At 53.4% G+C, this 23655-nt stretch overlaps 25 non-coding genes across 25 annotated transcripts; 16 read left to right on the top strand and 9 right to left on the bottom strand.

Moving 5' to 3' along the window:
• Positions 1-141: 141 nt before the first annotated feature.
• On the bottom strand, positions 142-224 carry TRNAL-UAA (transfer RNA leucine (anticodon UAA)). Its single transcript has one exon. It is a non-coding gene; the product is annotated as a tRNA-Leu (tRNA).
• Positions 225-467: 243 nt separating this feature from the next.
• TRNAE-UUC (transfer RNA glutamic acid (anticodon UUC)) lies at positions 468-539 on the top strand. Its single transcript has one exon. It is a non-coding gene; the product is annotated as a tRNA-Glu (tRNA).
• A 1822-nt stretch (positions 540-2361) lies between these two features.
• On the bottom strand, positions 2362-2444 carry TRNAL-UAA (transfer RNA leucine (anticodon UAA)). Its single transcript has one exon. It is a non-coding gene; the product is annotated as a tRNA-Leu (tRNA).
• A 945-nt stretch (positions 2445-3389) lies between these two features.
• Positions 3390-3461, top strand: TRNAE-CUC (transfer RNA glutamic acid (anticodon CUC)). The gene has a single exon. It is a non-coding gene; the product is annotated as a tRNA-Glu (tRNA).
• Positions 3462-4913: 1452 nt separating this feature from the next.
• TRNAE-UUC (transfer RNA glutamic acid (anticodon UUC)) lies at positions 4914-4985 on the top strand. The gene has a single exon. It is a non-coding gene; the product is annotated as a tRNA-Glu (tRNA).
• Positions 4986-5615: 630 nt separating this feature from the next.
• On the top strand, positions 5616-5687 carry TRNAE-CUC (transfer RNA glutamic acid (anticodon CUC)). Its single transcript has one exon. It is a non-coding gene; the product is annotated as a tRNA-Glu (tRNA).
• Positions 5688-6813: 1126 nt separating this feature from the next.
• Positions 6814-6896, bottom strand: TRNAL-UAA (transfer RNA leucine (anticodon UAA)). Its single transcript has one exon. It is a non-coding gene; the product is annotated as a tRNA-Leu (tRNA).
• A 243-nt stretch (positions 6897-7139) lies between these two features.
• TRNAE-UUC (transfer RNA glutamic acid (anticodon UUC)) lies at positions 7140-7211 on the top strand. Its single transcript has one exon. It is a non-coding gene; the product is annotated as a tRNA-Glu (tRNA).
• Positions 7212-7841: 630 nt separating this feature from the next.
• TRNAE-CUC (transfer RNA glutamic acid (anticodon CUC)) lies at positions 7842-7913 on the top strand. The gene has a single exon. It is a non-coding gene; the product is annotated as a tRNA-Glu (tRNA).
• A 1126-nt stretch (positions 7914-9039) lies between these two features.
• TRNAL-UAA (transfer RNA leucine (anticodon UAA)) lies at positions 9040-9122 on the bottom strand. Its single transcript has one exon. It is a non-coding gene; the product is annotated as a tRNA-Leu (tRNA).
• A 243-nt stretch (positions 9123-9365) lies between these two features.
• Positions 9366-9437, top strand: TRNAE-UUC (transfer RNA glutamic acid (anticodon UUC)). Its single transcript has one exon. It is a non-coding gene; the product is annotated as a tRNA-Glu (tRNA).
• A 1829-nt stretch (positions 9438-11266) lies between these two features.
• TRNAL-UAA (transfer RNA leucine (anticodon UAA)) lies at positions 11267-11349 on the bottom strand. The gene has a single exon. It is a non-coding gene; the product is annotated as a tRNA-Leu (tRNA).
• A 243-nt stretch (positions 11350-11592) lies between these two features.
• TRNAE-UUC (transfer RNA glutamic acid (anticodon UUC)) lies at positions 11593-11664 on the top strand. The gene has a single exon. It is a non-coding gene; the product is annotated as a tRNA-Glu (tRNA).
• Positions 11665-13492: 1828 nt separating this feature from the next.
• On the bottom strand, positions 13493-13575 carry TRNAL-UAA (transfer RNA leucine (anticodon UAA)). Its single transcript has one exon. It is a non-coding gene; the product is annotated as a tRNA-Leu (tRNA).
• A 243-nt stretch (positions 13576-13818) lies between these two features.
• Positions 13819-13890, top strand: TRNAE-UUC (transfer RNA glutamic acid (anticodon UUC)). Its single transcript has one exon. It is a non-coding gene; the product is annotated as a tRNA-Glu (tRNA).
• A 630-nt stretch (positions 13891-14520) lies between these two features.
• On the top strand, positions 14521-14592 carry TRNAE-CUC (transfer RNA glutamic acid (anticodon CUC)). The gene has a single exon. It is a non-coding gene; the product is annotated as a tRNA-Glu (tRNA).
• A 1452-nt stretch (positions 14593-16044) lies between these two features.
• On the top strand, positions 16045-16116 carry TRNAE-UUC (transfer RNA glutamic acid (anticodon UUC)). The gene has a single exon. It is a non-coding gene; the product is annotated as a tRNA-Glu (tRNA).
• Positions 16117-16746: 630 nt separating this feature from the next.
• TRNAE-CUC (transfer RNA glutamic acid (anticodon CUC)) lies at positions 16747-16818 on the top strand. Its single transcript has one exon. It is a non-coding gene; the product is annotated as a tRNA-Glu (tRNA).
• Positions 16819-17944: 1126 nt separating this feature from the next.
• TRNAL-UAA (transfer RNA leucine (anticodon UAA)) lies at positions 17945-18027 on the bottom strand. Its single transcript has one exon. It is a non-coding gene; the product is annotated as a tRNA-Leu (tRNA).
• A 243-nt stretch (positions 18028-18270) lies between these two features.
• TRNAE-UUC (transfer RNA glutamic acid (anticodon UUC)) lies at positions 18271-18342 on the top strand. The gene has a single exon. It is a non-coding gene; the product is annotated as a tRNA-Glu (tRNA).
• Positions 18343-20171: 1829 nt separating this feature from the next.
• TRNAL-UAA (transfer RNA leucine (anticodon UAA)) lies at positions 20172-20254 on the bottom strand. The gene has a single exon. It is a non-coding gene; the product is annotated as a tRNA-Leu (tRNA).
• A 243-nt stretch (positions 20255-20497) lies between these two features.
• TRNAE-UUC (transfer RNA glutamic acid (anticodon UUC)) lies at positions 20498-20569 on the top strand. Its single transcript has one exon. It is a non-coding gene; the product is annotated as a tRNA-Glu (tRNA).
• A 1828-nt stretch (positions 20570-22397) lies between these two features.
• Positions 22398-22480, bottom strand: TRNAL-UAA (transfer RNA leucine (anticodon UAA)). The gene has a single exon. It is a non-coding gene; the product is annotated as a tRNA-Leu (tRNA).
• Positions 22481-22723: 243 nt separating this feature from the next.
• TRNAE-UUC (transfer RNA glutamic acid (anticodon UUC)) lies at positions 22724-22795 on the top strand. Its single transcript has one exon. It is a non-coding gene; the product is annotated as a tRNA-Glu (tRNA).
• A 630-nt stretch (positions 22796-23425) lies between these two features.
• Positions 23426-23497, top strand: TRNAE-CUC (transfer RNA glutamic acid (anticodon CUC)). Its single transcript has one exon. It is a non-coding gene; the product is annotated as a tRNA-Glu (tRNA).
• The last annotated feature ends 158 nt before the right edge of the window (positions 23498-23655 follow it).

Genomic DNA, 23655 nt, shown 5'->3' with positions numbered 1-23655 from the left:
GCTAAGTGCAGAGTAGCAGCAGACCCCACAGCTGAGACGTGAATTGGGACTGTTAAGGAAGGGCACTGGGAGGGTGAGGAGGGCAGAGGAAAATGCTTTAAAAAAGCATCTGCAAGTTCCTACACACTCGCTGAAAACCCATACCAGGGATGGGGCTCGAACCCATGCGGACAACTGTCCATTGGATCTTAAGTCCAACGCCTTAACCACTCGGCCACCCTGGTGAGACCCTAGGCCCTGCCTTACTCAGCTCCCTTTTCATGCTGGCTGCTCCAGCGCAGGCTGTCCAGCAAGAGGTGATTGCAGAGTAAAAAGGCTTTTGCAGGAGGATAAAGGTAATTGCTTATGACAAACACACTGTGTGACACCTAACTTTTCCCCACTCGTACTTTATGGGCAATCTATACAGTGGAGTTAGCTTAGTCACAATAAGGAAGTGAGCAAGGCAGGCTCACAAGAGCATCTCCTCCCTGGTGGTCTAGTGGCTAGGATTCGGCGCTTTCACCGCCGCGGCCCGGGTTCGATTCCCGGTCAGGGAAGATCCCTCTAAGACGTAGACGTGCGTAATTTGTCCACGCAGCTCAGCTTTTTTTAATCGAAGGTCCTTAAAAAGGCACCCCGACCTATAGACGAAAGCAGAGGAAAGGGGCTGGGTCCCCTGTGTCCCAGGTTGCTTTGCTCCCATTGCCCTCAGCCACCTTCATGCGCACGCAGTCCCCCACCCAGTCAGGTGCTCTATGTGGGCGTAAAGTGCAGTACCAGCTCATCAGAAAGGTAAATTGCTGGAAAACCCGGCTGCGATGTATACATCTACTTTGGAGCACTCTTCTCCCTTGCACTCTTGAATCGGTCATTCGCAATGTATTCTTCCAGCAAGCTGAATAACGAGGTAGGTGTGAGAAGGTGTACCAGCTGTCTTTGAGCTATCAGCGGCCACTAGGTGTCCCTCTTGTGATTTCCCGGGGATCCCGATTGTACAGGAATTCGTCGGTTCAGTAGCACGGGGGAGGGGATGGCCTGTGCTTGGAAGTGACAAACAGTCTGGTGGAATCATGAGTGTTTTTTCAAGTTCTGATTCATATTCGCTGTAGAATAAAATATGCTTTCAGCCCCCATGAGCTTTGTCACTAGGAGAGCAGTGTAGGAACTTTTGCTGTATGGCTGTGGGTTCCCTGGTGGTCTAGTGGTTAGGATTCGGCGCTCTCACCGCCGCGGCCCGGGTTCGATTCCCGGTCAGGAAACAGTCCTTCTTCTGCCCTTGAATGCTTTTCCTTCCCGCAGGTCAGGGCTTCTCAAAATGAATTTGCTTTTCTGACAAACAGTTTGCCTAGCATCCCGCAATCTGGCTCCTAATTTGATTTTCGCAAGGTTCCCTTTGAGTTGCTTTCCTCGGCGGGAGGACAATCTCTTGTGCAAGGCTCTTGAGGAAGTGAGATTCTGTATTCCGAGGTGCGCTTCTTTTCGTAGGCTTCTGACCACATGGTGTGTGGCAGGAAGTCATCTTTGACAGGGCCGCAGGCTTTGTCTCCAAATGGCATCCCGGACCCACTGCAACCCACCTTTTTGCTGAAACGGAAGTCTGGTTCAGGGTAAGAAAAAGCTGAGCTGCACGTACCGAAAGCAGCAGAGCCCAGCGGCGGAGAGGGTGTGGCCAGGGCTGTCTGATTTGCATAGTGACCAGTGGCATCTTGGGAATGTACAGGCTTTGGAGCCTAACGGGTGCTGCAGGGGTCTGCCTGGCCGGAGAAATGCCTGTCTGGCGCTCCCCTCAGGACACACGTGTCTTCCGTTCGAGCATGGAGGGTGAGGGACATGGGTCACCCTCATATACAGGGGTGTGGGCATGGGCAGGGTGGGGCGTGGGGTACCCGTCAGGGCATTGCCCGTTTGGAAGCCCGTTCGGAAGGCAAGAGGAGGCGGAGGCGGGAATCTCTGCTCAATTTTTTCCCGAGGCCTGGGGACAAGCCTTTGCACATTTGATCCAGCCGGGCCTGCATCAGCAGATCCTGCTCCGATGGCAAGGGAGAGCCTGCAGGTGTAAATCAAAGAAAGGGGAGAAATCCGCAAGAGGCGGGTTAACAAATTCCAGTGGCAGGCCCATGTTCCCCAGGAAGCAAGTACTTCCTCCTGCTCCCTTCAGTGGGAAAAGACATAGGAGGTGTATTTCTCTAAGCAGGGGCTCTGCGTAGGTGGCACTGCATTGCTTTGGGAAGCATCCATGCTAAGTGCAGAGTAGCAGCAGACCCCACAGCTGAGACGTGAATTGGGACTGTTAAGGAAGGGCACTGGGAGGGTGAGGAGGGCAGAGGAAAATGCTTTAAAAAAGCATCTGCAAGTTCCTACACACCCGCTGAAAACCCATACCAGGGATGGGGCTCGAACCCATGCGGACAACTGTCCATTGGATCTTAAGTCCAACGCCTTAACCACTCGGCCACCCTGGTGAGACCCTAGGCCCTGCCTTACTCAGCTCCCTTTTCATGCTGGCTGCTCCAGCGCAGGCTGTCCAGCAAGAGGTGATTGCAGAGTAAAAAGGCTTTTGCAGGAGGATAAAGGTAATTGCTTATGACAAACACACTGTGTGACACCTAACTTTTCCCCACTCGTACTTTATGGGCAATCTATACAGTGGAGTTAGCTTAGTCACAATAAGGAAGTGAGCAAGGCAGGCTCACAAGAGCATCTCCTCCCTGGTGGTCTAGTGGCTAGGATTCGGCGCTTTCACCGCTGCGGCCCGGGTTCGATTCCCGGTCAGGGAAGATCCCTCTAAGACGTAGACGTGCGTAATTTGTCCACGCAGCTCAGCTTTTTTTAATCGAAGGTCCTTAAAAAGGCACCCCGACCTATAGACGAAAGCAGAGGAAAGGGGCTGGGTCCCCTGTGTCCCAGGTTGCTTTGCTCCCATTGCCCTCAGCCACCTTCATGCGCACGCAGTCCCCCACCCAGTCAGGTGCTCTATGTGGGCGTAAAGTGCAGTACCAGCTCATCAGAAAGGTAAATTGCTGGAAAACCCGGCTGCGATGTATACATCTACTTTGGAGCACTCTTCTCCCTTGCACTCTTGAATCGGTCATTCGCAATGTATTCTTCCAGCAAGCTGAATAACGAGGTAGGTGTGAGAAGGTGTACCAGCTGTCTTTGAGCTATCAGCGGCCACTAGGTGTCCCTCTTGTGATTTCCCGGGGATCCCGATTGTACAGGAATTCGTCGGTTCAGTAGCACGGGGGAGGGGATGGCCTGTGCTTGGAAGTGACAAACAGTCTGGTGGAATCATGAGTGTTTTTTCAAGTTCTGATTCATATTCGCTGTAGAATAAAATATGCTTTCAGCCCCCATGAGCTTTGTCACTAGGAGAGCAGTGTAGGAACTTTTGCTGTATGGCTGTGGGTTCCCTGGTGGTCTAGTGGTTAGGATTCGGCGCTCTCACCGCCGCGGCCCGGGTTCGATTCCCGGTCAGGGAACAGTCCTTCTTCTGCCCTTGAATGCTTTTCCTTCCCGCAGGTCAGGGCTTCTCAAAATGAATTTGCTTTTCTGACAAACAGTTTGCCTAGCATCCCGCAATCTGGCTCCTAATTTGATTTTCGCAAGGTTCCCTTTGAGTTGCTTTCCTCGGCGGGAGGACAATCTCTTGTGCAAGGCTCTTGAGGAAGTGAGATTCTGTATTCCGAGGTGCGCTTCTTTTCGTAGGCTTCTGACCACATGGTGTGCGGCAGGAAGTCATCTTTGACAGGGCCGCAGGCTTTGTCTCCAAATGGCATCCCGGACCCACTGCAACCCACCTTTTTGCTGAAACGGAAGTCTGGTTCAGGGTAAGAAAAAGCTGAGCTGCACGTACCGAAAGCAGCAGAGCCCAGCGGCGGAGAGGGTGTGGCCAGGGCTGTCTGATTTGCATAGTGACCAGTGGCATCTTGGGAATGTACAGGCTTTGGAGCCTAACGGGTGCTGCAGGGGTCTGCCTGGCCGGAGAAATGCCTGTCTGGCGCTCCCCTCAGGACACACGTGTCTTCCGTTCGAGCATGGAGGGTGAGGGACATGGGTCACCCTCATATACAGGGGTGTGGGCATGGGCAGGATGGGGCGTGGGGGACCCGTCAGGGCATTGCCCGTTTGGAAGCCCGTTCGGAAGGCAAGAGGAGGCGGAGGCGGAGGCGGGAATCTCTGCTCAATTTTTTCCCGAGGCCTGGGGACAAGCCTTTGCACATTTGATCCAGCCGGGCCTGCATCAGCAGATCCTGCTCCGATGGCAAGGGAGAGCCTGCAGGTGTAAATCAAAGAAAGGGGAGAAATCCGCAAGAGGCGGGTTAACAAATTCCAGTGGCAGGCCCATGTCCCCCAGGAAGCAAGTACTTCCTCCTGCTCCCTTCAGTGGGAAAAGACATAGGAGGTGTATTTCTCTAAGCAGGGGCTCTGCGTAGGTGGCACTGCATTGCTTTGGGAAGCATCCATGCTAAGTGCAGAGTAGCAGCAGACCCCACAGCTGAGACGTGAATTGGGACTGTTAAGGAAGGGCACTGGGAGGGTGAGGAGGGCAGAGGAAAATGCTTTAAAAAAGCATCTGCAAGTTCCTACACACCCGCTGAAAACCCATACCAGGGATGGAGCTCGAACCCATGCGGACAACTGTCCATTGGATCTTAAGTCCATCGCCTTAACCACTCGGCCACCCTGGTGAGACCCTAGGCCCTGCCTTACTCAGCTCCCTTTTCATGCTGGCTGCTCCAGCGCAGGCTGTCCAGCAAGAGGTGATTGCAGAGTAAAAAGGCTTTTGCAGGAGGATAAAGGTAATTGCTTATGACAAACACACTGTGTGACACCTAACTTTTCCCCACTCGTACTTTATGGGCAATCTATACAGTGGAGTTAGCTTAGTCACAATAAGGAAGTGAGCAAGGCAGGCTCACAAGAGCATCTCCTCCCTGGTGGTCTAGTGGCTAGGATTCGGCGCTTTCACCGCCGCGGCCCGGGTTCGATTCCCGGTCAGGGAAGATCCCTCTAAGACGTAGACGTGCGTAATTTGTCCACGCAGCTCAGCTTTTTTTAATCGAAGGTCCTTAAAAAGGCACCCCGACCTATAGACGAAAGCAGAGGAAAGGGGCTGGGTCCCCTGTGTCCCAGGTTGCTTTGCTCCCATTGCCCTCAGCCACCTTCATGCGCACGCAGTCCCCCACCCAGTCAGGTGCTCTATGTGGGCGTAAAGTGCAGTACCAGCTCATCAGAAAGGTAAATTGCTGGAAAACCCGGCTGCGATGTATACATCTACTTTGGAGCACTCTTCTCCCTTGCACTCTTGAATCGGTCATTCGCAATGTATTCTTCCAGCAAGCTGAATAACGAGGTAGGTGTGAGAAGGTGTACCAGCTGTCTTTGAGCTATCAGCGGCCACTAGGTGTCCCTCTTGTGATTTCCCGGGGATCCCGATTGTACAGGAATTCGTCGGTTCAGTAGCACGGGGGAGGGGATGGCCTGTGCTTGGAAGTGACAAACAGTCTGGTGGAATCATGAGTGTTTTTTCAAGTTCTGATTCATATTCGCTGTAGAATAAAATATGCTTTCAGCCCCCATGAGCTTTGTCACTAGGAGAGCAGTGTAGGAACTTTTGCTGTATGGCTGTGGGTTCCCTGGTGGTCTAGTGGTTAGGATTCGGCGCTCTCACCGCCGCGGCCCGGGTTCGATTCCCGGTCAGGGAACAGTCCTTCTTCTGCCCTTGAATGCTTTTCCTTCCCGCAGGTCAGGGCTTCTCAAAATGAATTTGCTTTTCTGACAAACAGTTTGCCTAGCATCCCGCAATCTGGCTCCTAATTTGATTTTCGCAAGGTTCCCTTTGAGTTGCTTTCCTCGGCGGGAGGAAAATCTCTTGTGCAAGGCTCTTGAGGAAGTGAGATTCTGTATTCCGAGGTGCGCTTCTTTTCGTAGGCTTCTGACCACATGGTGTGCGGCAGGAAGTCATCTTTGACAGGGCCGCAGGCTTTGTCTCCAAATGGCATCCCGGACCCACTGCAACCCACCTTTTTGCTGAAACGGAAGTCTGGTTCAGGGTAAGAAAAAGCTGAGCTGCACGTACCGAAAGCAGCAGAGCCCAGCGGCGGAGAGGGTGTGGCCAGGGCTGTCTGATTTGCATAGTGACCAGTGGCATCTTGGGAATGTACAGGCTTTGGAGCCTAACGGGTGCTGCAGGGGTCTGCCTGGCCGGAGAAATGCCTGTCTGGCGCTCCCCTCAGGACACACGTGTCTTCCGTTCGAGCATGGAGGGTGAGGGACATGGGTCACCCTCATATACAGGGGTGTGGGCATGGGCAGGATGGGGCGTGGGGGACCCGTCAGGGCATTGCCCGTTTGGAAGCCCGTTCGGAAGGCAAGAGGAGGCGGAGGCGGAGGCGGGAATCTCTGCTCAATTTTTTCCCGAGGCCTGGGGACAAGCCTTTGCACATTTGATCCAGCCGGGCCTGCATCAGCAGATCCTGCTCCGATGGCAAGGGAGAGCCTGCAGGTGTAAATCAAAGAAAGGGGAGAAATCCGCAAGAGGCGGGTTAACAAATTCCAGTGGCAGGCCCATGTCCCCCAGGAAGCAAGAACTTCCTCCTGCTCCCTTCAGTGGGAAAAGACATAGGAGGTGTATTTCTCTAAGCAGGGGCTCTGCGTAGGTGGCACTGCATTGCTTTGGGAAGCATCCATGCTAAGTGCAGAGTAGCAGCAGACCCCACAGCTGAGACGTGAATTGGGACTGTTAAGGAAGGGCACTGGGAGGGTGAGGAGGGCAGAGGAAAATGCTTTAAAAAAGCATCTGCAAGTTCCTACACACCCGCTGAAAACCCATACCAGGGATGGGGCTCGAACCCATGCGGACAACTGTCCATTGGATCTTAAGTCCAACGCCTTAACCACTCGGCCACCCTGGTGAGACCCTAGGCCCTGCCTTACTCAGCTCCCTTTTCATGCTGGCTGCTCCAGCGCAGGCTGTCCAGCAAGAGGTGATTGCAGAGTAAAAAGGCTTTTGCAGGAGGGTAAAGGTAATTGCTTATGACAAACACACTGTGTGACACCTAACTTTTCCCCACTCGTACTTTATGGGCAATCTATACAGTGGAGTTAGCTTAGTCACAATAAGGAAGTGAGCAAGGCAGGCTCACAAGAGCATCTCCTCCCTGGTGGTCTAGTGGCTAGGATTCGGCGCTTTCACCGCCGCGGCCCGGGTTCGATTCCCGGTCAGGGAAGATCCCTCTAAGACGTAGACGTGCGTAATTTGTCCACGCAGCTCAGCTTTTTTTAATCGAAGGTCCTTAAAAAGGCACCCCGACCTATAGACGAAAGCAGAGGAAAGGGGCTGGGTCCCCTGTGTCCCAGGTTGCTTTGCTCCCATTGCCCTCAGCCACCTTCATGCGCACGCAGTCCCCCACCCAGTCAGGTGCTCTATGTGGGCGTAAAGTGCAGTACCAGCTCATCAGAAAGGTAAATTGCTGGAAAACCCGGCTGCGATGTATACATCTACTTTGGAGCACTCTTCTCCCTTGCACTCTTGAATCGGTCATTCGCAATGTATTCTTCCAGCAAGCTGAATAACGAGGTAGGTGTGAGAAGGTGTACCAGCTGTCTTTGAGCTATCAGCGGCCACTAGGTGTCCCTCTTGTGATTTCCCGGGGATCCCGATTGTACAGGAATTCGTCGGTTCAGTAGCACGGGGGAGGGGATGGCCTGTGCTTGGAAGTGACAAACAGTCTGGTGGAATCATGAGTGTTTTTTCAAGTTCTGATTCATATTCGCTGTAGAATAAAATATGCTTTCAGCCCCCATGAGCTTTGTCACTAGGAGAGCAGTGTAGGAACTTTTGCTGTATGGCTGTGGGTTCCCTGGTGGTCTAGTGGTTAGGATTCGGCGCTCTCACCGCCGCGGCCCGGGTTCGATTCCCGGTCAGGGAACAGTCCTTCTTCTGCCCTTGAATGCTTTTCCTTCCCGCAGGTCAGGGCTTCTCAAAATGAATTTGCTTTTCTGACAAACAGTTTGCCTAGCATCCCGCAATCTGGCTCCTAATTTGATTTTCGCAAGGTTCCCTTTGAGTTGCTTTCCTCGGCGGGAGGAAAATCTCTTGTGCAAGGCTCTTGAGGAAGTGAGATTCTGTATTCCGAGGTGCGCTTCTTTTCGTAGGCTTCTGACCACATGGTGTGCGGCAGGAAGTCATCTTTGACAGGGCCGCAGGCTTTGTCTCCAAATGGCATCCCGGACCCACTGCAACCCACCTTTTTGCTGAAACGGAAGTCTGGTTCAGGGTAAGAAAAAGCTGAGCTGCACGTACCGAAAGCAGCAGAGCCCAGCGGCGGAGAGGGTGTGGCCAGGGCTGTCTGATTTGCATAGTGACCAGTGGCATCTTGGGAATGTACAGGCTTTGGAGCCTAACGGGTGCTGCAGGGGTCTGCCTGGCCGGAGAAATGCCTGTCTGGCGCTCCCCTCAGGACACACGTGTCTTCCGTTCGAGCATGGAGGGTGAGGGACATGGGTCACCCTCATATACAGGGGTGTGGGCATGGGCAGGATGGGGCGTGGGGGACCCGTCAGGGCATTGCCCGTTTGGAAGCCCGTTCGGAAGGCAAGAGGAGGCGGAGGCGGAGGCGGGAATCTCTGCTCAATTTTTTCCCGAGGCCTGGGGACAAGCCTTTGCACATTTGATCCAGCCGGGCCTGCATCAGCAGATCCTGCTCCGATGGCAAGGGAGAGCCTGCAGGTGTAAATCAAAGAAAGGGGAGAAATCCGCAAGAGGCGGGTTAACAAATTCCAGTGGCAGGCCCATGTTCCCCAGGAAGCAAGTACTTCCTCCTGCTCCCTTCAGTGGGAAAAGACATAGGAGGTGTATTTCTCTAAGCAGGGGCTCTGCGTAGGTGGCACTGCATTGCTTTGGGAAGCATCCATGCTAAGTGCAGAGTAGCAGCAGACCCCACAGCTGAGACGTGAATTGGGACTGTTAAGGAAGGGCACTGGGAGGGTGAGGAGGGCAGAGGAAAATGCTTTAAAAAAGCATCTGCAAGTTCCTACACACCCGCTGAAAACCCATACCAGGGATGGGGCTCGAACCCATGCGGACAACTGTCCATTGGATCTTAAGTCCAACGCCTTAACCACTCGGCCACCCTGGTGAGACCCTAGGCCCTGCCTTACTCAGCTCCCTTTTCATGCTGGCTGCTCCAGCGCAGGCTGTCCAGCAAGAGGTGATTGCAGAGTAAAAAGGCTTTTGCAGGAGGATAAAGGTAATTGCTTATGACAAACACACTGTGTGACACCTAACTTTTCCCCACTCGTACTTTATGGGCAATCTATACAGTGGAGTTAGCTTAGTCACAATAAGGAAGTGAGCAAGGCAGGCTCACAAGAGCATCTCCTCCCTGGTGGTCTAGTGGCTAGGATTCGGCGCTTTCACCGCCGCGGCCCGGGTTCGATTCCCGGTCAGGGAAGATCCCTCTAAGACGTAGACGTGCGTAATTTGTCCACGCAGCTCAGCTTTTTTTAATCGAAGGTCCTTAAAAAGGCACCCCGACCTATAGACGAAAGCAGAGGAAAGGGGCTGGGTCCCCTGTGTCCCAGGTTGCTTTGCTCCCATTGCCCTCAGCCACCTTCATGCGCACGCAGTCCCCCACCCAGTCAGGTGCTCTATGTGGGCGTAAAGTGCAGTACCAGCTCATCAGAAAGGTAAATTGCTGGAAAACCCGGCTGCGATGTATACATCTACTTTGGAGCACTCTTCTCCCTTGCACTCTTGAATCGGTCATTCGCAATGTATTCTTCCAGCAAGCTGAATAACGAGGTAGGTGTGAGAAGGTGTACCAGCTGTCTTTGAGCTATCAGCGGCCACTAGGTGTCCCTCTTGTGATTTCCCGGGGATCCCGATTGTACAGGAATTCGTCGGTTCAGTAGCACGGGGGAGGGGATGGCCTGTGCTTGGAAGTGACAAACAGTCTGGTGGAATCATGAGTGTTTTTTCAAGTTCTGATTCATATTCGCTGTAGAATAAAATATGCTTTCAGCCCCCATGAGCTTTGTCACTAGGAGAGCAGTGTAGGAACTTTTGCTGTATGGCTCTGGGTTCCCTGGTGGTCTAGTGGTTAGGATTCGGCGCTCTCACCGCCGCGGCCTGGGTTCGATTCCCGGTCAGGGAACAGTCCTTCTTCTGCCCTTGAATGCTTTTCCTTCCCGCAGGTCAGGGCTTCTCAAAATGAATTTGCTTTTCTGACAAACAGTTTGCCTAGCATCCCGCAATCTGGCTCCTAATTTGATTTTCGCAAGGTTCCCTTTGAGTTGCTTTCCTCGGCGGGAGGAAAATCTCTTGTGCAAGGCTCTTGAGGAAGTGAGATTCTGTATTCCGAGGTGCGCTTCTTTTCGTAGGCTTCTGACCACATGGTGTGCGGCAGGAAGTCATCTTTGACAGGGCCGCAGGCTTTGTCTCCAAATGGCATCCCGGACCCACTTCAAACCCACCTTTTTGCTGAAACGGAAGTCTGGTTCAGGGTAAGAAAAAGCTGAGCTGCACGTACCGAAAGCAGCAGAGCCCAGCGGCGGAGAGGGTGTGGCCAGGGCTGTCTGATTTGCATAGTGACCAGTGGCATCTTGGGAATGTACAGGCTTTGGAGCCTAACGGGTGCTGCAGGGGTCTGCCTGGCCGGAGAAATGCCTGTCTGGCGCTCCCCTCAGGACACACGTGTCTTCCGTTCGAGCATGGAGGGTGAGGGACATGGGTCACCCTCATATACAGGGGTGTGGGCATGGGCAGGATGGGGCGTGGGGGACCCGTCAGGGCATTGCCCGTTTGGAAGCCCGTTCGGAAGGCAAGAGGAGGCGGAGGCGGAGGCGGGAATCTCTGCTCAATTTTTTCCCGAGGCCTGGGGACAAGCCTTTGCACATTTGATCCAGCCGGGCCTGCATCAGCAGATCCTGCTCCGATGGCAAGGGAGAGCCTGCAGGTGTAAATCAAAGAAAGGGGAGAAATCCGCAAGAGGCGGGTTAACAAATTCCAGTGGCAGGCCCATGTTCCCCAGGAAGCAAGTACTTCCTCCTGCTCCCTTCAGTGGGAAAAGACATAGGAGGTGTATTTCTCTAAGCAGGGGCTCTGCGTAGGTGGCACTGCATTGCTTTGGGAAGCATCCATGCTAAGTGCAGAGTAGCAGCAGACCCCACAGCTGAGACGTGAATTGGGACTGTTAAGGAAGGGCACTGGGAGGGTGAGGAGGGCAGAGGAAAATGCTTTAAAAAAGCATCTGCAAGTTCCTACACACCCGCTGAAAACCCATACCAGGGATGGGGCTCGAACCCATGCGGACAACTGTCCATTGGATCTTAAGTCCAACGCCTTAACCACTCGGCCACCCTGGTGAGACCCTAGGCCCTGCCTTACTCAGCTCCCTTTTCATGCTGGCTGCTCCAGCGCAGGCTGTCCAGCAAGAGGTGATTGCAGAGTAAAAAGGCTTTTGCAGGAGGATAAAGGTAATTGCTTATGACAAACACACTGTGTGACACCTAACTTTTCCCCACTCGTACTTTATGGGCAATCTATACAGTGGAGTTAGCTTAGTCACAATAAGGAAGTGAGCAAGGCAGGCTCACAAGAGCATCTCCTCCCTGGTGGTCTAGTGGCTAGGATTCGGCGCTTTCACCGCCGCGGCCCGGGTTCGATTCCCGGTCAGGGAAGATCCCTCTAAGACGTAGACGTGCGTAATTTGTCCACGCAGCTCAGCTTTTTTTAATCGAAGGTCCTTAAAAAGGCACCCCGACCTATAGACGAAAGCAGAGGAAAGGGGCTGGGTCCCCTGTGTCCCAGGTTGCTTTGCTCCCATTGCCCTCAGCCACCTTCATGCGCACGCAGTCCCCCACCCAGTCAGGTGCTCTATGTGGGCGTAAAGTGCAGTACCAGCTCATCAGAAAGGTAAATTGCTGGAAAACCCGGCTGCGATGTATACATCTACTTTGGAGCACTCTTCTCCCTTGCACTCTTGAATCGGTCATTCGCAATGTATTCTTCCAGCAAGCTGAATAACGAGGTAGGTGTGAGAAGGTGTACCAGCTGTCTTTGAGCTATCAGCGGCCACTAGGTGTCCCTCTTGTGATTTCCCGGGGATCCCGATTGTACAGGAATTCGTCGGTTCAGTAGCACGGGGGAGGGGATGGCCTGTGCTTGGAAGTGACAAACAGTCTGGTGGAATCATGAGTGTTTTTTCAAGTTCTGATTCATATTCGCTGTAGAATAAAATATGCTTTCAGCCCCCATGAGCTTTGTCACTAGGAGAGCAGTGTAGGAACTTTTGCTGTATGGCTCTGGGTTCCCTGGTGGTCTAGTGGTTAGGATTCGGCGCTCTCACCGCCGCGGCCTGGGTTCGATTCCCGGTCAGGGAACAGTCCTTCTTCTGCCCTTGAATGCTTTTCCTTCCCGCAGGTCAGGGCTTCTCAAAATGAATTTGCTTTTCTGACAAACAGTTTGCCTAGCATCCCGCAATCTGGCTCCTAATTTGATTTTCGCAAGGTTCCCTTTGAGTTGCTTTCCTCGGCGGGAGGAAAATCTCTTGTGCAAGGCTCTTGAGGAAGTGAGATTCTGTATTCCGAGGTGCGCTTCTTTTCGTAGGCTTCTGACCACATGGTGTGCGGCAGGAAGTCATCTTTGACAGGGCCGCAGGCTTTGTCTCCAAATGGCATCCCGGACCCACTGCAACCCACCTTTTTGCTGAAACGGAAGTCTGGTTCAGGGTAAGAAAAAGCTGAGCTGCACGTACCGAAAGCAGCAGAGCCCAGCGGCGGAGAGGGTGTGGCCAGGGCTGTCTGATTTGCATAGTGACCAGTGGCATCTTGGGAATGTACAGGCTTTGGAGCCTAACGGGTGCTGCAGGGGTCTGCCTGGCCGGAGAAATGCCTGTCTGGCGCTCCCCTCAGGACACACGTGTCTTCCGTTCGAGCATGGAGGGTGAGGGACATGGGTCACCCTCATATACAGGGGTGTGGGCATGGGCAGGATGGGGCGTGGGGGACCCGTCAGGGCATTGCCCGTTTGGAAGCCCGTTCGGAAGGCAAGAGGAGGCGGAGGCGGAGGCGGGAATCTCTGCTCAATTTTTTCCCGAGGCCTGGGGACAAGCCTTTGCACATTTGATCCAGCCGGGCCTGCATCAGCAGATCCTGCTCCGATGGCAAGGGAGAGCCTGCAGGTGTAAATCAAAGAAAGGGGAGAAATCCGCAAGAGGCGGGTTAACAAATTCCAGTGGCAGGCCCATGTTCCCCAGGAAGCAAGTACTTCCTCCTGCTCCCTTCAGTGGGAAAAGACATAGGAGGTGTATTTCTCTAAGCAGGGGCTCTGCGTAGGTGGCACTGCATTGCTTTGGGAAGCATCCATGCTAAGTGCAGAGTAGCAGCAGACCCCACAGCTGAGACGTGAATTGGGACTGTTAAGGAAGGGCACTGGGAGGGTGAGGAGGGCAGAGGAAAATGCTTTAAAAAAGCATCTGCAAGTTCCTACACACCCGCTGAAAACCCATACCAGGGATGGGGCTCGAACCCATGCGGACAACTGTCCATTGGATCTTAAGTCCAACGCCTTAACCACTCGGCCACCCTGGTGAGACCCTAGGCCCTGCCTTACTCAGCTCCCTTTTCATGCTGGCTGCTCCAGCGCAGGCTGTCCAGCAAGAGGTGATTGCAGAGTAAAAAGGCTTTTGCAGGAGGATAAAGGTAATTGCTTATGACAAACACACTGTGTGACACCTAACTTTTCCCCACTCGTACTTTATGGGCAATCTATACAGTGGAGTTAGCTTAGTCACAATAAGGAAGTGAGCAAGGCAGGCTCACAAGAGCATCTCCTCCCTGGTGGTCTAGTGGCTAGGATTCGGCGCTTTCACCGCCGCGGCCCGGGTTCGATTCCCGGTCAGGGAAGATCCCTCTAAGACGTAGACGTGCGTAATTTGTCCACGCAGCTCAGCTTTTTTTAATCGAAGGTCCTTAAAAAGGCACCCCGACCTATAGACGAAAGCAGAGGAAAGGGGCTGGGTCCCCTGTGTCCCAGGTTGCTTTGCTCCCATTGCCCTCAGCCACCTTCATGCGCACGCAGTCCCCCACCCAGTCAGGTGCTCTATGTGGGCGTAAAGTGCAGTACCAGCTCATCAGAAAGGTAAATTGCTGGAAAACCCGGCTGCGATGTATACATCTACTTTGGAGCACTCTTCTCCCTTGCACTCTTGAATCGGTCATTCGCAATGTATTCTTCCAGCAAGCTGAATAACGAGGTAGGTGTGAGAAGGTGTACCAGCTGTCTTTGAGCTATCAGCGGCCACTAGGTGTCCCTCTTGTGATTTCCCGGGGATCCCGATTGTACAGGAATTCGTCGGTTCAGTAGCACGGGGGAGGGGATGGCCTGTGCTTGGAAGTGACAAACAGTCTGGTGGAATCATGAGTGTTTTTTCAAGTTCTGATTCATATTCGCTGTAGAATAAAATATGCTTTCAGCCCCCATGAGCTTTGTCACTAGGAGAGCAGTGTAGGAACTTTTGCTGTATGGCTGTGGGTTCCCTGGTGGTCTAGTGGTTAGGATTCGGCGCTCTCACCGCCGCGGCCCGGGTTCGATTCCCGGTCAGGGAACAGTCCTTCTTCTGCCCTTGAATGCTTTTCCTTCCCGCAGGTCAGGGCTTCTCAAAATGAATTCGCTTTTCTGACAAACAGTTTGCCTAGCATCCCGCAATCTGGCTCCTAATTTGATTTTCGCAAGGTTCCCTTTGAGTTGCTTTCCTCGGCGGGAGGAAAATCTCTTGTGCAAGGCTCTTGAGGAAGTGAGATTCTGTATTCCGAGGTGCGCTTCTTTTCGTAGGCTTCTGACCACATGGTGTGCGGCAGGAAGTCATCTTTGACAGGGCCGCAGGCTTTGTCTCCAAATGGCATCCCGGACCCACTGCAACCCACCTTTTTGCTGAAACGGAAGTCTGGTTCAGGGTAAGAAAAAGCTGAGCTGCACGTACCGAAAGCAGCAGAGCCCAGCGGCGGAGAGGGTGTGGCCAGGGCTGTCTGATTTGCATAGTGACCAGTGGCATCTTGGGAATGTACAGGCTTTGGAGCCTAACGGGTGCTGCAGGGGTCTGCCTGGCCGGAGAAATGCCTGTCTGGCGCTCCCCTCAGGACACACGTGTCTTCCGTTCGAGCATGGAGGGTGAGGGACATGGGTCACCCTCATATACAGGGGTGTGGGCATGGGCAGGATGGGGCGTGGGGGACCCGTCAGGGCATTGCCCGTTTGGAAGCCCGTTCGGAAGGCAAGAGGAGGCGGAGGCGGAGGCGGGAATCTCTGCTCAATTTTTTCCCGAGGCCTGGGGACAAGCCTTTGCACATTTGATCCAGCCGGGCCTGCATCAGCAGATCCTGCTCCGATGGCAAGGGAGAGCCTGCAGGTGTAAATCAAAGAAAGGGGAGAAATCCGCAAGAGGCGGGTTAACAAATTCCAGTGGCAGGCCCATGTCCCCCAGGAAGCAAGTACTTCCTCCTGCTCCCTTCAGTGGGAAAAGACATAGGAGGTGTATTTCTCTAAGCAGGGGCTCTGCGTAGGTGGCACTGCATTGCTTTGGGAAGCATCCATGCTAAGTGCAGAGTAGCAGCAGACCCCACAGCTGAGACGTGAATTGGGACTGTTAAGGAAGGGCACTGGGAGGGTGAGGAGGGCAGAGGAAAATGCTTTAAAAAAGCATCTGCAAGTTCCTACACACCCGCTGAAAACCCATACCAGGGATGGAGCTCGAACCCATGCGGACAACTGTCCATTGGATCTTAAGTCCAACGCCTTAACCACTCGGCCACCCTGGTGAGACCCTAGGCCCTGCCTTACTCAGCTCCCTTTTCATGCTGGCTGCTCCAGCGCAGGCTGTCCAGCAAGAGGTGATTGCAGAGTAAAAAGGCTTTTGCAGGAGGATAAAGGTAATTGCTTATGACAAACACACTGTGTGACACCTAACTTTTCCCCACTCGTACTTTATGGGCAATCTATACAGTGGAGTTAGCTTAGTCACAATAAGGAAGTGAGCAAGGCAGGCTCACAAGAGCATCTCCTCCCTGGTGGTCTAGTGGCTAGGATTCGGCGCTTTCACCGCCGCGGCCCGGGTTCGATTCCCGGTCAGGGAAGATCCCTCTAAGACGTAGACGTGCGTAATTTGTCCACGCAGCTCAGCTTTTTTTAATCGAAGGTCCTTAAAAAGGCACCCCGACCTATAGACGAAAGCAGAGGAAAGGGGCTGGGTCCCCTGTGTCCCAGGTTGCTTTGCTCCCATTGCCCTCAGCCACCTTCATGCGCACGCAGTCCCCCACCCAGTCAGGTGCTCTATGTGGGCGTAAAGTGCAGTACCAGCTCATCAGAAAGGTAAATTGCTGGAAAACCCGGCTGCGATGTATACATCTACTTTGGAGCACTCTTCTCCCTTGCACTCTTGAATCGGTCATTCGCAATGTATTCTTCCAGCAAGCTGAATAACGAGGTAGGTGTGAGAAGGTGTACCAGCTGTCTTTGAGCTATCAGCGGCCACTAGGTGTCCCTCTTGTGATTTACCGGGGATCCCGATTGTACAGGAATTCGTCGGTTCAGTAGCACGGGGGAGGGGATGGCCTGTGCTTGGAAGTGACAAACAGTCTGGTGGAATCATGAGTGTTTTTTCAAGTTCTGATTCATATTCGCTGTAGAATAAAATATGCTTTCAGCCCCCATGAGCTTTGTCACTAGGAGAGCAGTGTAGGAACTTTTGCTGTATGGCTGTGGGTTCCCTGGTGGTCTAGTGGTTAGGATTCGGCGCTCTCACCGCCGCGGCCCGGGTTCGATTCCCGGTCAGGGAACAGTCCTTCTTCTGCCCTTGAATGCTTTTCCTTCCCGCAGGTCAGGGCTTCTCAAAATGAATTTGCTTTTCTGACAAACAGTTTGCCTAGCATCCCGCAATCTGGCTCCTAATTTGATTTTCGCAAGGTTCCCTTTGAGTTGCTTTCCTCGGCGGGAGGAAAATCTCTTGTGCAAGGCTCTTGAGGAAGTGAGATTCTGTATTCCGAGGTGCGCTTCTTTTCGTAGGCTTCTGACCACATGGTGTGCGGCAGGAAGTCATCTTTGACAGGGCCGCAGGCTTTGTCTCCAAATGGCATCCCGGACCCACTGCAACCCACCTTTTTGCTGAAACGGAAGTCTGGTTCAGGGTAAGAAAAAGCTGAGCTGCACGTACCGAAAGCAGCAGAGCCCAGCGGCGGAGAGGGTGTGGCCAGGGCTGTCTGATTTGCATAGTGACCAGTGGCATCTTGGGAATGTACAGGCTTTGGAGCCTAACGGGTGCTGCAGGGGTCTGCCTGGCCGGAGAAATGCCTGTCTGGCGCTCCCCTCAGGACACACGTGTCTTCCGTTCGAGCATGGAGGGTGAGGGACATGGGTCACCCTCATATACAGGGGTGTGGGCATGGGCAGGATGGGGCGTGGGGGACCCGTCAGGGCATTGCCCGTTTGGAAGCCCGTTCGGAAGGCAAGAGGAGGCGGAGGCGGAGGCGGGAATCTCTGCTCAATTTTTTCCCGAGGCCTGGGGACAAGCCTTTGCACATTTGATCCAGCCGGGCCTGCATCAGCAGATCCTGCTCCGATGGCAAGGGAGAGCCTGCAGGTGTAAATCAAAGAAAGGGGAGAAATCCGCAAGAGGCGGGTTAACAAATTCCAGTGGCAGGCCCATGTTCCCCAGGAAGCAAGTACTTCCTCCTGCTCCCTTCAGTGGGAAAAGACATAGGAGGTGTATTTCTCTAAGCAGGGGCTCTGCGTAGGTGGCACTGCATTGCTTTGGGAAGCATCCATGCTAAGTGCAGAGTAGCAGCAGACCCCACAGCTGAGACGTGAATTGGGACTGTTAAGGAAGGGCACTGGGAGGGTGAGGAGGGCAGAGGAAAATGCTTTAAAAAAGCATCTGCAAGTTCCTACACACCCGCTGAAAACCCATACCAGGGATGGGGCTCGAACCCATGCGGACAACTGTCCATTGGATCTTAAGTCCAACGCCTTAACCACTCGGCCACCCTGGTGAGACCCTAGGCCCTGCCTTACTCAGCTCCCTTTTCATGCTGGCTGCTCCAGCGCAGGCTGTCCAGCAAGAGGTGATTGCAGAGTAAAAAGGCTTTTGCAGGAGGATAAAGGTAATTGCTTATGACAAACACACTGTGTGACACCTAACTTTTCCCCACTCGTACTTTATGGGCAATCTATACAGTGGAGTTAGCTTAGTCACAATAAGGAAGTGAGCAAGGCAGGCTCACAAGAGCATCTCCTCCCTGGTGGTCTAGTGGCTAGGATTCGGCGCTTTCACCGCCGCGGCCCGGGTTCGATTCCCGGTCAGGGAAGATCCCTCTAAGACGTAGACGTGCGTAATTTGTCCACGCAGCTCAGCTTTTTTTAATCGAAGGTCCTTAAAAAGGCACCCCGACCTATAGACGAAAGCAGAGGAAAGGGGCTGGGTCCCCTGTGTCCCAGGTTGCTTTGCTCCCATTGCCCTCAGCCACCTTCATGCGCACGCAGTCCCCCACCCAGTCAGGTGCTCTATGTGGGCGTAAAGTGCAGTACCAGCTCATCAGAAAGGTAAATTGCTGGAAAACCCGGCTGCGATGTATACATCTACTTTGGAGCACTCTTCTCCCTTGCACTCTTGAATCGGTCATTCGCAATGTATTCTTCCAGCAAGCTGAATAACGAGGTAGGTGTGAGAAGGTGTACCAGCTGTCTTTGAGCTATCAGCGGCCACTAGGTGTCCCTCTTGTGATTTCCCGGGGATCCCGATTGTACAGGAATTCGTCGGTTCAGTAGCACGGGGGAGGGGATGGCCTGTGCTTGGAAGTGACAAACAGTCTGGTGGAATCATGAGTGTTTTTTCAAGTTCTGATTCATATTCGCTGTAGAATAAAATATGCTTTCAGCCCCCATGAGCTTTGTCACTAGGAGAGCAGTGTAGGAACTTTTGCTGTATGGCTCTGGGTTCCCTGGTGGTCTAGTGGTTAGGATTCGGCGCTCTCACCGCCGCGGCCTGGGTTCGATTCCCGGTCAGGGAACAGTCCTTCTTCTGCCCTTGAATGCTTTTCCTTCCCGCAGGTCAGGGCTTCTCAAAATGAATTTGCTTTTCTGACAAACAGTTTGCCTAGCATCCCGCAATCTGGCTCCTAATTTGATTTTCGCAAGGTTCCCTTTGAGTTGCTTTCCTCGGCGGGAGGAAAATCTCTTGTGCAAGGCTCTTGAGGAAGTGAGATTCTGTATTCCGAGGTGCGCTTCTTTTCGTAGGCTTCTGACCACATGGTGTGCGGCAGGAAGTCATCTTTGACAGGGCCGCAGGCTTTGTCTCCAAATGGCATCCCGGACCCACTTCAAACCCACCTTTTTGCTGAAACGGAAGTCTGGTTCAGGGTAAGAAAAAGCTGAGCTGCACGTACCGAAAGCAGCAGAGCCCAGCGGCGGAGAGGGTGTGGCCAGGGCTGTCTGATTTGCATAGTGACCAGTGGCATCTTGGGAATGTACAGGCTTTGGAGCCTAACGGGTGCTGCAGGGGTCTGCCTGGCCGGAGAAATGCCTGTCTGGCGCTCCCCTCAGGACACACGTGTCTTCCGTTCGAGCATGGAGGGTGAGGGACATGGGTCACCCTCATATACAGGGGTGTGGGCATGGGCAGGATGGGGCGTGGGGGACCCGTCAGGGCATTGCCCGTTTGGAAGCCCGTTCGGAAGGCAAGAGGAGGCGGAGGCGGAGGCGGGAATCTCTGCTCAATTTTTTCCCGAGGCCTGGGGACAAGCCTTTGCACATTTGATCCAGCCGGGCCTGCATCAGCAGATCCTGCTCCGATGGCAAGGGAGAGCCTGCAGGTGTAAATCAAAGAAAGGGGAGAAATCCGCAAGAGGCGGGTTAACAAATTCCAGTGGCAGGCCCATGTTCCCCAGGAAGCAAGTACTTCCTCCTGCTCCCTTCAGTGGGAAAAGACATAGGAGGTGTATTTCTCTAAGCAGGGGCTCTGCGTAGGTGGCACTGCATTGCTTTGGGAAGCATCCATGCTAAGTGCAGAGTAGCAGCAGACCCCACAGCTGAGACGTGAATTGGGACTGTTAAGGAAGGGCACTGGGAGGGTGAGGAGGGCAGAGGAAAATGCTTTAAAAAAGCATCTGCAAGTTCCTACACACCCGCTGAAAACCCATACCAGGGATGGGGCTCGAACCCATGCGGACAACTGTCCATTGGATCTTAAGTCCAACGCCTTAACCACTCGGCCACCCTGGTGAGACCCTAGGCCCTGCCTTACTCAGCTCCCTTTTCATGCTGGCTGCTCCAGCGCAGGCTGTCCAGCAAGAGGTGATTGCAGAGTAAAAAGGCTTTTGCAGGAGGATAAAGGTAATTGCTTATGACAAACACACTGTGTGACACCTAACTTTTCCCCACTCGTACTTTATGGGCAATCTATACAGTGGAGTTAGCTTAGTCACAATAAGGAAGTGAGCAAGGCAGGCTCACAAGAGCATCTCCTCCCTGGTGGTCTAGTGGCTAGGATTCGGCGCTTTCACCGCCGCGGCCCGGGTTCGATTCCCGGTCAGGGAAGATCCCTCTAAGACGTAGACGTGCGTAATTTGTCCACGCAGCTCAGCTTTTTTTAATCGAAGGTCCTTAAAAAGGCACCCCGACCTATAGACGAAAGCAGAGGAAAGGGGCTGGGTCCCCTGTGTCCCAGGTTGCTTTGCTCCCATTGCCCTCAGCCACCTTCATGCGCACGCAGTCCCCCACCCAGTCAGGTGCTCTATGTGGGCGTAAAGTGCAGTACCAGCTCATCAGAAAGGTAAATTGCTGGAAAACCCGGCTGCGATGTATACATCTACTTTGGAGCACTCTTCTCCCTTGCACTCTTGAATCGGTCATTCGCAATGTATTCTTCCAGCAAGCTGAATAACGAGGTAGGTGTGAGAAGGTGTACCAGCTGTCTTTGAGCTATCAGCGGCCACTAGGTGTCCCTCTTGTGATTTCCCGGGGATCCCGATTGTACAGGAATTCGTCGGTTCAGTAGCACGGGGGAGGGGATGGCCTGTGCTTGGAAGTGACAAACAGTCTGGTGGAATCATGAGTGTTTTTTCAAGTTCTGATTCATATTCGCTGTAGAATAAAATATGCTTTCAGCCCCCATGAGCTTTGTCACTAGGAGAGCAGTGTAGGAACTTTTGCTGTATGGCTCTGGGTTCCCTGGTGGTCTAGTGGTTAGGATTCGGCGCTCTCACCGCCGCGGCCTGGGTTCGATTCCCGGTCAGGGAACAGTCCTTCTTCTGCCCTTGAATGCTTTTCCTTCCCGCAGGTCAGGGCTTCTCAAAATGAATTTGCTTTTCTGACAAACAGTTTGCCTAGCATCCCGCAATCTGGCTCCTAATTTGATTTTCGCAAGGTTCCCTTTGAGTTGCTTTCCTCGGCGGGAGGAAAATCTCTTGTGCAAGGCTCTTGAGGAAGTGAGATTCTGTATTCCGAGGTGCGCTTCTTTTCGTAGGCTTCTGACCACATGGTGTGCGGCAGGAAGTCATCTTTGACAGGGCCGCAGGCTTTGTCTCCAAATGGCATCCCGGACCCACTGCAACCCACCTTTTTGCTGAAACGGAAGTCTGGTTCAGGGTAAGAAAAAGCTGAGCTGCACGTACCGAAAGCAGCAGAGCCCAGCGGCGGAGAGGGTGTGGCCAGGGCTGTCTGATTTGCATAGTGACCAGTGGCATCTTGGGAATGTACAGGCTTTGGAGCCTAACGGGTGCTGCAGGGGTCTGCCTGGCCGGAGAAATGCCTGTCTGGCGCTCCCCTCAGGACACACGTGTCTTCCGTTCGAGCATGGAGGGTGAGGGACATGGGTCACCCTCATATACAGGGGTGTGGGCATGGGCAGGATGGGGCGTGGGGGACCCGTCAGGGCATTGCCCGTTTGGAAGCCCGTTCGGAAGGCAAGAGGAGGCGGAGGCGGAGGCGGGAATCTCTGCTCAATTTTTTCCCGAGGCCTGGGGACAAGCCTTTGCACATTTGATCCAGCCGGGCCTGCATCAGCAGATCCTGCTCCGATGGCAAGGGAGAGCCTGCAGGTGTAAATCAAAGAAAGGGGAGAAATCCGCAAGAGGCGGGTTAACAAATTCCAGTGGCAGGCCCATGTTCCCCAGGAAGCAAGTACTTCCTCCTGCTCCCTTCAGTGGGAAAAGACATAGGAGGTGTATTTCTCTAAGCAGGGGCTCTGCGTAGGTGGCACTGCATTGCTTTGGGAAGCATCCATGCTAAGTGCAGAGTAGCAGCAGACCCCACAGCTGAGACGTGAATTGGGACTGTTAAGGAAGGGCACTGGGAGGGTGAGGAGGGCAGAGGAAAATGCTTTAAAAAAGCATCTGCAAGTTCCTACACACCCGCTGAAAACCCATACCAGGGATGGGGCTCGAACCCATGCGGACAACTGTCCATTGGATCTTAAGTCCAACGCCTTAACCACTCGGCCACCCTGGTGAGACCCTAGGCCCTGCCTTACTCAGCTCCCTTTTCATGCTGGCTGCTCCAGCGCAGGCTGTCCAGCAAGAGGTGATTGCAGAGTAAAAAGGCTTTTGCAGGAGGATAAAGGTAATTGCTTATGACAAACACACTGTGTGACACCTAACTTTTCCCCACTCGTACTTTATGGGCAATCTATACAGTGGAGTTAGCTTAGTCACAATAAGGAAGTGAGCAAGGCAGGCTCACAAGAGCATCTCCTCCCTGGTGGTCTAGTGGCTAGGATTCGGCGCTTTCACCGCCGCGGCCCGGGTTCGATTCCCGGTCAGGGAAGATCCCTCTAAGACGTAGACGTGCGTAATTTGTCCACGCAGCTCAGCTTTTTTTAATCGAAGGTCCTTAAAAAGGCACCCCGACCTATAGACGAAAGCAGAGGAAAGGGGCTGGGTCCCCTGTGTCCCAGGTTGCTTTGCTCCCATTGCCCTCAGCCACCTTCATGCGCACGCAGTCCCCCACCCAGTCAGGTGCTCTATGTGGGCGTAAAGTGCAGTACCAGCTCATCAGAAAGGTAAATTGCTGGAAAACCCGGCTGCGATGTATACATCTACTTTGGAGCACTCTTCTCCCTTGCACTCTTGAATCGGTCATTCGCAATGTATTCTTCCAGCAAGCTGAATAACGAGGTAGGTGTGAGAAGGTGTACCAGCTGTCTTTGAGCTATCAGCGGCCACTAGGTGTCCCTCTTGTGATTTCCCGGGGATCCCGATTGTACAGGAATTCGTCGGTTCAGTAGCACGGGGGAGGGGATGGCCTGTGCTTGGAAGTGACAAACAGTCTGGTGGAATCATGAGTGTTTTTTCAAGTTCTGATTCATATTCGCTGTAGAATAAAATATGCTTTCAGCCCCCATGAGCTTTGTCACTAGGAGAGCAGTGTAGGAACTTTTGCTGTATGGCTGTGGGTTCCCTGGTGGTCTAGTGGTTAGGATTCGGCGCTCTCACCGCCGCGGCCCGGGTTCGATTCCCGGTCAGGGAACAGTCCTTCTTCTGCCCTTGAATGCTTTTCCTTCCCGCAGGTCAGGGCTTCTCAAAATGAATTCGCTTTTCTGACAAACAGTTTGCCTAGCATCCCGCAATCTGGCTCCTAATTTGATTTTCGCAAGGTTCCCTTTGAGTTGCTTTCCTCGGCGGGAG

Source organism: Triturus cristatus, chromosome 5_2 (assembly GCF_964204655.1).
Source record: "Triturus cristatus chromosome 5_2, aTriCri1.1, whole genome shotgun sequence".
Taxonomy (NCBI): domain Eukaryota; kingdom Metazoa; phylum Chordata; class Amphibia; order Caudata; family Salamandridae; genus Triturus; species Triturus cristatus.
This window is presented reverse-complemented; position numbering and strand designations above follow the sequence as displayed.